Below are 10,000 nucleotides of genomic sequence, written 5' to 3'. Positions count from 1 at the left end.
TAACTGTTATTTCCATAAGAATGCATTGAGATGAATGGGCACAGATTGTGTAGCCTCCTAACGAAAGCTCTCGCGTTTGGAAAAATGCATAAGATTAAAATCTGAAAACGTAGTTATCTTCGTAAGACCCTTGGGTAGCTGTGATATAAATGCTGTAGCGATATTCAAAGCGTAAATATACAAACTTTATGTTTAAAGTGTAACCGCCATCGTTTCCCATAGGAATGAATGGAAAACACAGTCTCCTAACGAGACCTCTCAAATTCGGAATAATGCATAATATTAAAATCTGAAAACGTAGTTATCTTCGTAAGACCCTTGGGTGGCTGTGATGTAAATGCTGTAGCGAAATTCGAAGCGTAAATATACAAACTTTATGTTTAAAGTGTAACTGCGATTTCCATAAGAATGCATTGAAATGAATGGGCACAGATTGTGTAGCCTCCTAAAGAGGCCTCTCACGTTCGAAATAATGCATCAAATTAAAATCTGAAAACGTAGTTATCTTCGTAAGACCCTTGGGTAGCTGTGATATAAATGCTGTAGCGATATTCGAAGCGTAAATATACAAACTTTATGTTTAAAGTGTAACCGCCATCGTTTCCCATAGGAATTAATGGAAAACACAGTCTCCTAAAGAGGCCTCTCACGTTCGAAATAATGCATCAAATTAAAATCTGAAAACGTAGGTATCTTTGCAAGACCCTTGGGTTGCTGTGATATAAATAATGTACTGAAATTTGAAGTGTAAATCGGTGTATTTTGTGTTTAAAGCGCAACCGCTCTGTCCCATTGTGTGTTAAGTGGTCCCCTCTTCCAGTCTCTCCTCCTCTCAGCAACCACTTCAGTATGTATAGTTTTCTTATAAAAACAATTGCCTTTAATAAAAATAAACATTAGTTGCTTAAATACTGTCTGTTTTTGTGAAGGACAAAAATCACCATAAAAGCTGGTTGAAATAAAGCCATGCTTTAATAAACAATTAATAAATGAACACACTATAAAAGCTGGTTGAAATAAAGCCATGCTTTAATAAACAACAAACAAATGAACATTTATTACAATTACAGATAGACAATTGGCATAAAAAGCATGTTCATAAAAGCTCTGATGGGAGAAATCAACACTGGCCCTTTAACCGGTCGTCTGTGTACCCTTTGATTGACACGTGTGTCTTATTTGTCTCATTTGTATGGCTGCAAACGGCCTTGCGTCCCATTTTTCACTACATTTATTCGGGATAAATACTTAGAGGGCATCGTTTAATCCAATTTTAGGCAGGGCTGTGGGGCTAGGTCTAGGAAAACGGTAGGCAGGCGGCCGTGCGCTCCCGCGCACGGGACGGTGGCATTCGCCGCCGTCGGGGCCAACATCGCAGAACCGTAAGTTTCCTTTGCGCAGGGGCCATGCTAATCTTCTCTGTATCGATCCAATTTTAGTAGGTGTGCTGCCGTAGCGAGCACATCCTAGAAGCTTCTCACCTCAGCATATAACCCCCCACCTCAGCCCAAGCGCTGACTGCCAGGGTGGGTGGTGCAGGCAAGAAAACCCTCTTCAATCCTTCCAAGTGTCCCAGGAAAGGGTAACTAAGGTAAACCAGTTGACAAACGTTACATGGACAGCAAGGCAGAGTGCTTCAAAAACTGAAAATTGACATTTAAAGTCATAAGTTTTGCATAAGGAATGTCCAGGTGGAAATAAGGGGCGGGGCCTTGGTCCCCAGGCAGACGGGAGTGGGTGGTCTCTAGGCCTCTCTAGGCCTAACACCAACCCCACTCCAGGGTCCTGCCTGCTTCCAGTTCCACAACCCTAAAATGTACATTTACATTTACATGTTCCCAATTCCCTTCCTGTTCCCCAATTAAGGTTGAGATTTTCCCCTTTGACCCCTCACTCTTTTGCCTTTGCAATTTAATTTTTTCCTCATTATTTGATTTTTCTACACTGTTATTACTTTGTTATTACACTGTTATTACTTTGTTATTACACTGTTATTACTTTGTTATTACACTGTTACTATTATGTTATTACACTGGTTTTTACTATGTTTGGTTGATCTTTTAGCACTTTAAGCACAATAAATAACATCTTCCCCTCACTTTACCCTAAATGTTGAAGCACCTGAAGACAAGCAGCCTAAGCCCTGAAGTGGAAGCTTCAGGAAGGTGGAGCAGAGAGTCCTGTGAACGCACAGGGTCTTCCTCGTTAGTATAGTGGTGAGTATCCCCGCCTGTCACGCGGGAGACCGGGGTTCGATTCCCCGACGGGGAGATGCTTCAGCCTTTTGGCTTAAACCCTGACCTTTATGTTGGAATGGCAGCAGGAAAAGTCTAGAGATGCATTGGCCGGGAATCGAACCCGGGCCTCCCGCGTGGCAGGCGAGAATTCTACCACTGAACCACCAATGCTTGCACTGCCTGATGGAGGGCTGCTCACAGGTTTTCCAGAGGTGGCAATTGCAGTGTGAGAATAAGAGCACCTGCCAGGTGCAGTGAAGTTTGTGGCAGCGAGTAACCGAAAAGCCGTAAAACGCTGCTGCCAAGGCCAAGCGGAGGTTCCACCGAGATTTGAACTCGGATCGCTGGATTCAAAGTCCAGAGTGCTAACCATTACACCATGGAACCGAGGGTGAGGGGCCATCAGGTACAGTAAACCCAACCCACGTAGAGCCCCTTGTCCTCCTGGATTTAACTTTCACTGAAATGTGAAGGAGGCACATTGCTGACGGTGGATGTCTATTCAGCAACCCTAGGCCTCGTTCGATACCCACTCTATGGTCCTGCCTGCTTTGGGTTCCTCAGCCCTAGCCCCAACCCTAAGCCTCTTTGCCTGGTTTGTCATTAGAAGGCAGAAAGGTAGATGAGGGGGGACCTTGACCATGTTTTCAGTGACCTTAGGCCTAATTTTAGGGTCCTGTCTGCTTTCGGACCCACAACCCTAACCCTTAACCAAACCCTAACCAAAATATGGAACGCTTCACGAATTTGCGTGTCATCCTTGCGCTTCCGGGATCGGCTTATGCTCTTTACCTGTGTCTTATCTGTGTCTCATTTGTCTGGCCCGTCATTGGCTTGTCTTATTTGCATGTCCCGCCTTTACAACAAACCTTGCATGTTTTCATTGGCTTGTTCTATTACATTCTGGTCCGTGATTGGCTGAATTCCCCAGCGCGAAGTTTAGAGTTGAAGTTTACTGTCGTCTCTCCCGCTCTAGACACTCTACTTTTCACGGCTCACAGTAAAAGTTCCTCATATCTAAACAACACGTAAGTTATGTTTTTTGTCTGTGGTCGGACAACTTTAGCAGTGATGTAAATGCTGTAGCGAAATTCGAAGTGTAAATATACGAACTTTATGTTTAAAGTGTAACCGCGAATGCATTGAAATGAATGGGCACAGATTGTGTAGCCTCCTAACGAAAGCTCTCACGTTTGGAAAAATGCATGATATTAAAATCTGAAAACGTAGTTATCTTCGTAAGACCCTTGGATAGCTGTGATATAAATGTTGTAGCGAAATTCGAAGCGTAAATATACAAATTGTATGTTTAAAGTGGAACTGCGATCGTTTCCCATAGGAATGAATGGAAAACACAGTCTCCTAACGAGACCTCTCAAAATCGGAATAATGCATAATATTAAAATCTGAAAACGTAGTTATCTTCGTAAGACCCTTGGGTGGCTGTGATGTAAACGCTGTAGCGAAATTCGAAGCGTAAATATACAAACTTTATGTTTAAAGTGTAACTGCGATTTCCATAAGAATGCATTGAAATGAATGGGCACAGATTGTGTAGCCTCCTAAAGAGGCCTCTCACGTTCGAAATAATGCATCAAATTAAAATCTGAAAACGTAGTTATCTTCGTAAGACCCTTGGGTAGCTGTGATATAAATGCTGTAGCGAAATTCGAAGCGTAAATATACAAATTTGATGTTTGAAGTGTAACTGTTATTTCCATAAGAATGCATTGAGATGAATGGGCACAGATTGTGTAGCCTCCTAACGAAAGCTCTCGCGTTTGGAAAAATGCATAAGATTAAAATCTGAAAACGTAGTTATCTTCGTAAGACCCTTGGGTAGCTGTGATATAAATGCTGTAGCGATATTCAAAGCGTAAATATACAAACTTTATGTTTAAAGTGTAACCGCCATCGTTTCCCATAGGAATGAATGGAAAACACAGTCTCCTAACGAGACCTCTCAAATTCGGAATAATGCATAATATTAAAATCTGAAAACGTAGTTATCTTCGTAAGACCCTTGGGTGGCTGTGATGTAAATGCTGTAGCGAAATTCGAAGCGTAAATATACAAACTTTATGTTTAAAGTGTAACTGCGATTTCCATAAGAATGCATTGAAATGAATGGGCACAGATTGTGTAGCCTCCTAAAGAGGCCTCTCACGTTCGAAATAATGCATCAAATTAAAATCTGAAAACGTAGTTATCTTCGTAAGACCCTTGGGTAGCTGTGATATAAATGCTGTAGCGATATTCGAAGCGTAAATATACAAACTTTATGTTTAAAGTGTAACCGCCATCGTTTCCCATAGGAATTAATGGAAAACACAGTCTCCTAAAGAGGCCTCTCACGTTCGAAATAATGCATCAAATTAAAATCTGAAAACGTAGGTATCTTTGCAAGACCCTTGGGTTGCTGTGATATAAATAATGTACTGAAATTTGAAGTGTAAATCGGTGTATTTTGTGTTTAAAGCGCAACCGCTCTGTCCCATTGTGTGTTAAGTGGTCCCCTCTTCCAGTCTCTCCTCCTCTCAGCAACCACTTCAGTATGTATAGTTTTCTTATAAAAACAATTGCCTTTAATAAAAATAAACATTAGTTGCTTAAATACTGTCTGTTTTTGTGAAGGACAAAAATCACCATAAAAGCTGGTTGAAATAAAGCCATGCTTTAATAAACAATTAATAAATGAACACACTATAAAAGCTGGTTGAAATAAAGCCATGCTTTAATAAACAACAAACAAATGAACATTTATTACAATTACAGATAGACAATTGGCATAAAAAGCATGTTCATAAAAGCTCTGATGGGAGAAATCAACACTGGCCCTTTAACCGGTCGTCTGTGTACCCTTTGATTGACACGTGTGTCTTATTTGTCTCATTTGTATGGCTGCAAACGGCCTTGCGTCCCATTTTTCACTACATTTATTCGGGATAAATACTTAGAGGGCATCGTTTAATCCAATTTTAGGCAGGGCTGTGGGGCTAGGTCTAGGAAAACGGTAGGCAGGCGGCCGTGCGCTCCCGCGCACGGGACGGTGGCATTCGCCGCCGTCGGGGCCAACATCGCAGAACCGTAAGTTTCCTTTGCGCAGGGGCCATGCTAATCTTCTCTGTATCGATCCAATTTTAGTAGGTGTGCTGCCGTAGCGAGCACATCCTAGAAGCTTCTCACCTCAGCATATAACCCCCCACCTCAGCCCAAGCGCTGACTGCCAGGGTGGGTGGTGCAGGCAAGAAAACCCTCTTCAATCCTTCCAAGTGTCCCAGGAAAGGGTAACTAAGGTAAACCAGTTGACAAACTTTACATGGACAGCAAGGCAGAGTGCTTCAAAAACTGAAAATTGACATTTAAAGTCATAAGTTTTGCATAAGGAATGTCCAGGTGGAAATAAGGGGCGGGGCCTTGGTCCCCAGGCAGACGGGAGTGGGTGGTCTCTAGGCCTCTCTAGGCCTAACACCAACCCCACTCCAGGGTCCTGCCTGCTTCCAGTTCCACAACCCTAAAATGTACATTTACATTTACATGTTCCCAATTCCCTTCCTGTTCCCCAATTAAGGTTGAGATTTTCCCCTTTGACCCCTCACTCTTTTGCCTTTGCAATTTAATTTTTTCCTCATTATTTGATTTTTCTACACTGTTATTACTTTGTTATTACACTGTTATTACTTTGTTATTACACTGTTATTACTTTGTTATTACACTGTTACTATTATGTTATTACACTGGTTTTTACTATGTTTGGTTGATCTTTTAGCACTTTAAGCACAATAAATAACATCTTCCCCTCACTTTACCCTAAATGTTGAAGCACCTGAAGACAAGCAGCCTAAGCCCTGAAGTGGAAGCTTCAGGAAGGTGGAGCAGAGAGTCCTGTGAACGCACAGGGTCTTCCTCGTTAGTATAGTGGTGAGTATCCCCGCCTGTCACGCGGGAGACCGGGGTTCGATTCCCCGACGGGGAGATGCTTCAGCCTTTTGGCTTAAACCCTGACCTTTATGTTGGAATGGCAGCAGGAAAAGTCTAGAGATGCATTGGCCGGGAATCGAACCCGGGCCTCCCGCGTGGCAGGCGAGAATTCTACCACTGAACCACCAATGCTTGCACTGCCTGATGGAGGGCTGCTCACAGGTTTTCCAGAGGTGGCAATTGCAGTGTGAGAATAAGAGCACCTGCCAGGTGCAGTGAAGTTTGTGGCAGCGAGTAACCGAAAAGCCGTAAAACGCTGCTGCCAAGGCCAAGCGGAGGTTCCACCGAGATTTGAACTCGGATCGCTGGATTCAAAGTCCAGAGTGCTAACCATTACACCATGGAACCGAGGGTGAGGGGCCATCAGGTACAGTAAACCCAACCCACGTAGAGCCCCTTGTCCTCCTGGATTTAACTTTCACTGAAATGTGAAGGAGGCACATTGCTGACGGTGGATGTCTATTCAGCAACCCTAGGCCTCGTTCGATACCCACTCTATGGTCCTGCCTGCTTTGGGTTCCTCAGCCCTAGCCCCAACCCTAAGCCTCTTTGCCTGGTTTGTCATTAGAAGGCAGAAAGGTAGATGAGGGGGGACCTTGACCATGTTTTCAGTGACCTTAGGCCTAATTTTAGGGTCCTGTCTGCTTTCGGACCCACAACCCTAACCCTTAACCAAACCCTAACCAAAATATGGAACGCTTCACGAATTTGCGTGTCATCCTTGCGCTTCCGGGATCGGCTTATGCTCTTTACCTGTGTCTTATCTGTGTCTCATTTGTCTGGCCCGTCATTGGCTTGTCTTATTTGCATGTCCCGCCTTTACAACAAACCTTGCATGTTTTCATTGGCTTGTTCTATTACATTCTGGTCCGTGATTGGCTGAATTCCCCAGCGCGAAGTTTAGAGTTGAAGTTTACTGTCGTCTCTCCCGCTCTAGACACTCTACTTTTCACGGCTCACAGTAAAAGTTCCTCATATCTAAACAACACGTAAGTTATGTTTTTTGTCTGTGGTCGGACAACTTTAGCAGTGATGTAAATGCTGTAGCGAAATTCGAAGTGTAAATATACGAACTTTATGTTTAAAGTGTAACCGCGAATGCATTGAAATGAATGGGCACAGATTGTGTAGCCTCCTAACGAAAGCTCTCACGTTTGGAAAAATGCATGATATTAAAATCTGAAAACGTAGTTATCTTCGTAAGACCCTTGGATAGCTGTGATATAAATGTTGTAGCGAAATTCGAAGCGTAAATATACAAATTGTATGTTTAAAGTGGAACTGCGATCGTTTCCCATAGGAATGAATGGAAAACACAGTCTCCTAACGAGACCTCTCAAAATCGGAATAATGCATAATATTAAAATCTGAAAACGTAGTTATCTTCGTAAGACCCTTGGGTGGCTGTGATGTAAACGCTGTAGCGAAATTCGAAGCGTAAATATACAAACTTTATGTTTAAAGTGTAACTGCGATTTCCATAAGAATGCATTGAAATGAATGGGCACAGATTGTGTAGCCTCCTAAAGAGGCCTCTCACGTTCGAAATAATGCATCAAATTAAAATCTGAAAACGTAGTTATCTTCGTAAGACCCTTGGGTAGCTGTGATATAAATGCTGTAGCGAAATTCGAAGCGTAAATATACAAATTTGATGTTTGAAGTGTAACTGTTATTTCCATAAGAATGCATTGAGATGAATGGGCACAGATTGTGTAGCCTCCTAACGAAAGCTCTCGCGTTTGGAAAAATGCATAAGATTAAAATCTGAAAACGTAGTTATCTTCGTAAGACCCTTGGGTAGCTGTGATATAAATGCTGTAGCGATATTCAAAGCGTAAATATACAAACTTTATGTTTAAAGTGTAACCGCCATCGTTTCCCATAGGAATGAATGGAAAACACAGTCTCCTAACGAGACCTCTCAAATTCGGAATAATGCATAATATTAAAATCTGAAAACGTAGTTATCTTCGTAAGACCCTTGGGTGGCTGTGATGTAAATGCTGTAGCGAAATTCGAAGCGTAAATATACAAACTTTATGTTTAAAGTGTAACTGCGATTTCCATAAGAATGCATTGAAATGAATGGGCACAGATTGTGTAGCCTCCTAAAGAGGCCTCTCACGTTCGAAATAATGCATCAAATTAAAATCTGAAAACGTAGTTATCTTCGTAAGACCCTTGGGTAGCTGTGATATAAATGCTGTAGCGATATTCGAAGCGTAAATATACAAACTTTATGTTTAAAGTGTAACCGCCATCGTTTCCCATAGGAATTAATGGAAAACACAGTCTCCTAAAGAGGCCTCTCACGTTCGAAATAATGCATCAAATTAAAATCTGAAAACGTAGGTATCTTTGCAAGACCCTTGGGTTGCTGTGATATAAATAATGTACTGAAATTTGAAGTGTAAATCGGTGTATTTTGTGTTTAAAGCGCAACCGCTCTGTCCCATTGTGTGTTAAGTGGTCCCCTCTTCCAGTCTCTCCTCCTCTCAGCAACCACTTCAGTATGTATAGTTTTCTTATAAAAACAATTGCCTTTAATAAAAATAAACATTAGTTGCTTAAATACTGTCTGTTTTTGTGAAGGACAAAAATCACCATAAAAGCTGGTTGAAATAAAGCCATGCTTTAATAAACAATTAATAAATGAACACACTATAAAAGCTGGTTGAAATAAAGCCATGCTTTAATAAACAACAAACAAATGAACATTTATTACAATTACAGATAGACAATTGGCATAAAAAGCATGTTCATAAAAGCTCTGATGGGAGAAATCAACACTGGCCCTTTAACCGGTCGTCTGTGTACCCTTTGATTGACACGTGTGTCTTATTTGTCTCATTTGTATGGCTGCAAACGGCCTTGCGTCCCATTTTTCACTACATTTATTCGGGATAAATACTTAGAGGGCATCGTTTAATCCAATTTTAGGCAGGGCTGTGGGGCTAGGTCTAGGAAAACGGTAGGCAGGCGGCCGTGCGCTCCCGCGCACGGGACGGTGGCATTCGCCGCCGTCGGGGCCAACATCGCAGAACCGTAAGTTTCCTTTGCGCAGGGGCCATGCTAATCTTCTCTGTATCGATCCAATTTTAGTAGGTGTGCTGCCGTAGCGAGCACATCCTAGAAGCTTCTCACCTCAGCATATAACCCCCCACCTCAGCCCAAGCGCTGACTGCCAGGGTGGGTGGTGCAGGCAAGAAAACCCTCTTCAATCCTTCCAAGTGTCCCAGGAAAGGGTAACTAAGGTAAACCAGTTGACAAACGTTACATGGACAGCAAGGCAGAGTGCTTCAAAAACTGAAAATTGACATTTAAAGTCATAAGTTTTGCATAAGGAATGTCCAGGTGGAAATAAGGGGCGGGGCCTTGGTCCCCAGGCAGACGGGAGTGGGTGGTCTCTAGGCCTCTCTAGGCCTAACACCAACCCCACTCCAGGGTCCTGCCTGCTTCCAGTTCCACAACCCTAAAATGTACATTTACATTTACATGTTCCCAATTCCCTTCCTGTTCCCCAATTAAGGTTGAGATTTTCCCCTTTGACCCCTCACTCTTTTGCCTTTGCAATTTAATTTTTTCCTCATTATTTGATTTTTCTACACTGTTATTACTTTGTTATTACACTGTTATTACTTTGTTATTACACTGTTATTACTTTGTTATTACACTGTTACTATTATGTTATTACACTGGTTTTTACTATGTTTGGTTGATCTTTTAGCACTTTAAGCACAATAAATAACATCTTCCCCTCACTTTACCCTAAATGTTGA

At 42.2% G+C, this 10,000-nt stretch overlaps 6 non-coding genes and 3 pseudogenes across 6 annotated transcripts; 2 read left to right on the top strand and 7 right to left on the bottom strand.

Moving 5' to 3' along the window:
• Positions 1-1,389: 1,389 nt before the first annotated feature.
• On the bottom strand, positions 1,390-1,463 carry LOC143128277 (U6 spliceosomal RNA; annotated as a pseudogene).
• Positions 1,464-2,199: 736 nt separating this feature from the next.
• On the top strand, positions 2,200-2,271 carry trnad-guc (transfer RNA aspartic acid (anticodon GUC)). The gene has a single exon. It is a non-coding gene; the product is annotated as a tRNA-Asp (tRNA).
• Positions 2,272-2,337: 66 nt separating this feature from the next.
• On the bottom strand, positions 2,338-2,408 carry trnag-gcc (transfer RNA glycine (anticodon GCC)). Its single transcript has one exon. It is a non-coding gene; the product is annotated as a tRNA-Gly (tRNA).
• A 144-nt stretch (positions 2,409-2,552) lies between these two features.
• On the bottom strand, positions 2,553-2,624 carry trnaq-uug (transfer RNA glutamine (anticodon UUG)). The gene has a single exon. It is a non-coding gene; the product is annotated as a tRNA-Gln (tRNA).
• Positions 2,625-5,331: 2,707 nt separating this feature from the next.
• Positions 5,332-5,405, bottom strand: LOC143128276 (U6 spliceosomal RNA; annotated as a pseudogene).
• Positions 5,406-6,141: 736 nt separating this feature from the next.
• trnad-guc (transfer RNA aspartic acid (anticodon GUC)) lies at positions 6,142-6,213 on the top strand. The gene has a single exon. It is a non-coding gene; the product is annotated as a tRNA-Asp (tRNA).
• Positions 6,214-6,279: 66 nt separating this feature from the next.
• Positions 6,280-6,350, bottom strand: trnag-gcc (transfer RNA glycine (anticodon GCC)). The gene has a single exon. It is a non-coding gene; the product is annotated as a tRNA-Gly (tRNA).
• Positions 6,351-6,494: 144 nt separating this feature from the next.
• Positions 6,495-6,566, bottom strand: trnaq-uug (transfer RNA glutamine (anticodon UUG)). The gene has a single exon. It is a non-coding gene; the product is annotated as a tRNA-Gln (tRNA).
• Positions 6,567-9,273: 2,707 nt separating this feature from the next.
• Positions 9,274-9,347, bottom strand: LOC143128275 (U6 spliceosomal RNA; annotated as a pseudogene).
• Positions 9,348-10,000: the final 653 nt, after the last annotated feature.

This window comes from Alosa pseudoharengus, unplaced genomic scaffold (assembly GCF_046254945.1).
Source record: "Alosa pseudoharengus isolate Yale_2024_CS ecotype anadromous, Long Island Sound unplaced genomic scaffold, YU_APseudo_1.1 YU_APseudo_1.1_scf_17, whole genome shotgun sequence".
Classification (NCBI taxonomy): domain Eukaryota; kingdom Metazoa; phylum Chordata; class Actinopteri; order Clupeiformes; family Clupeidae; genus Alosa; species Alosa pseudoharengus.
This window is presented reverse-complemented; position numbering and strand designations above follow the sequence as displayed.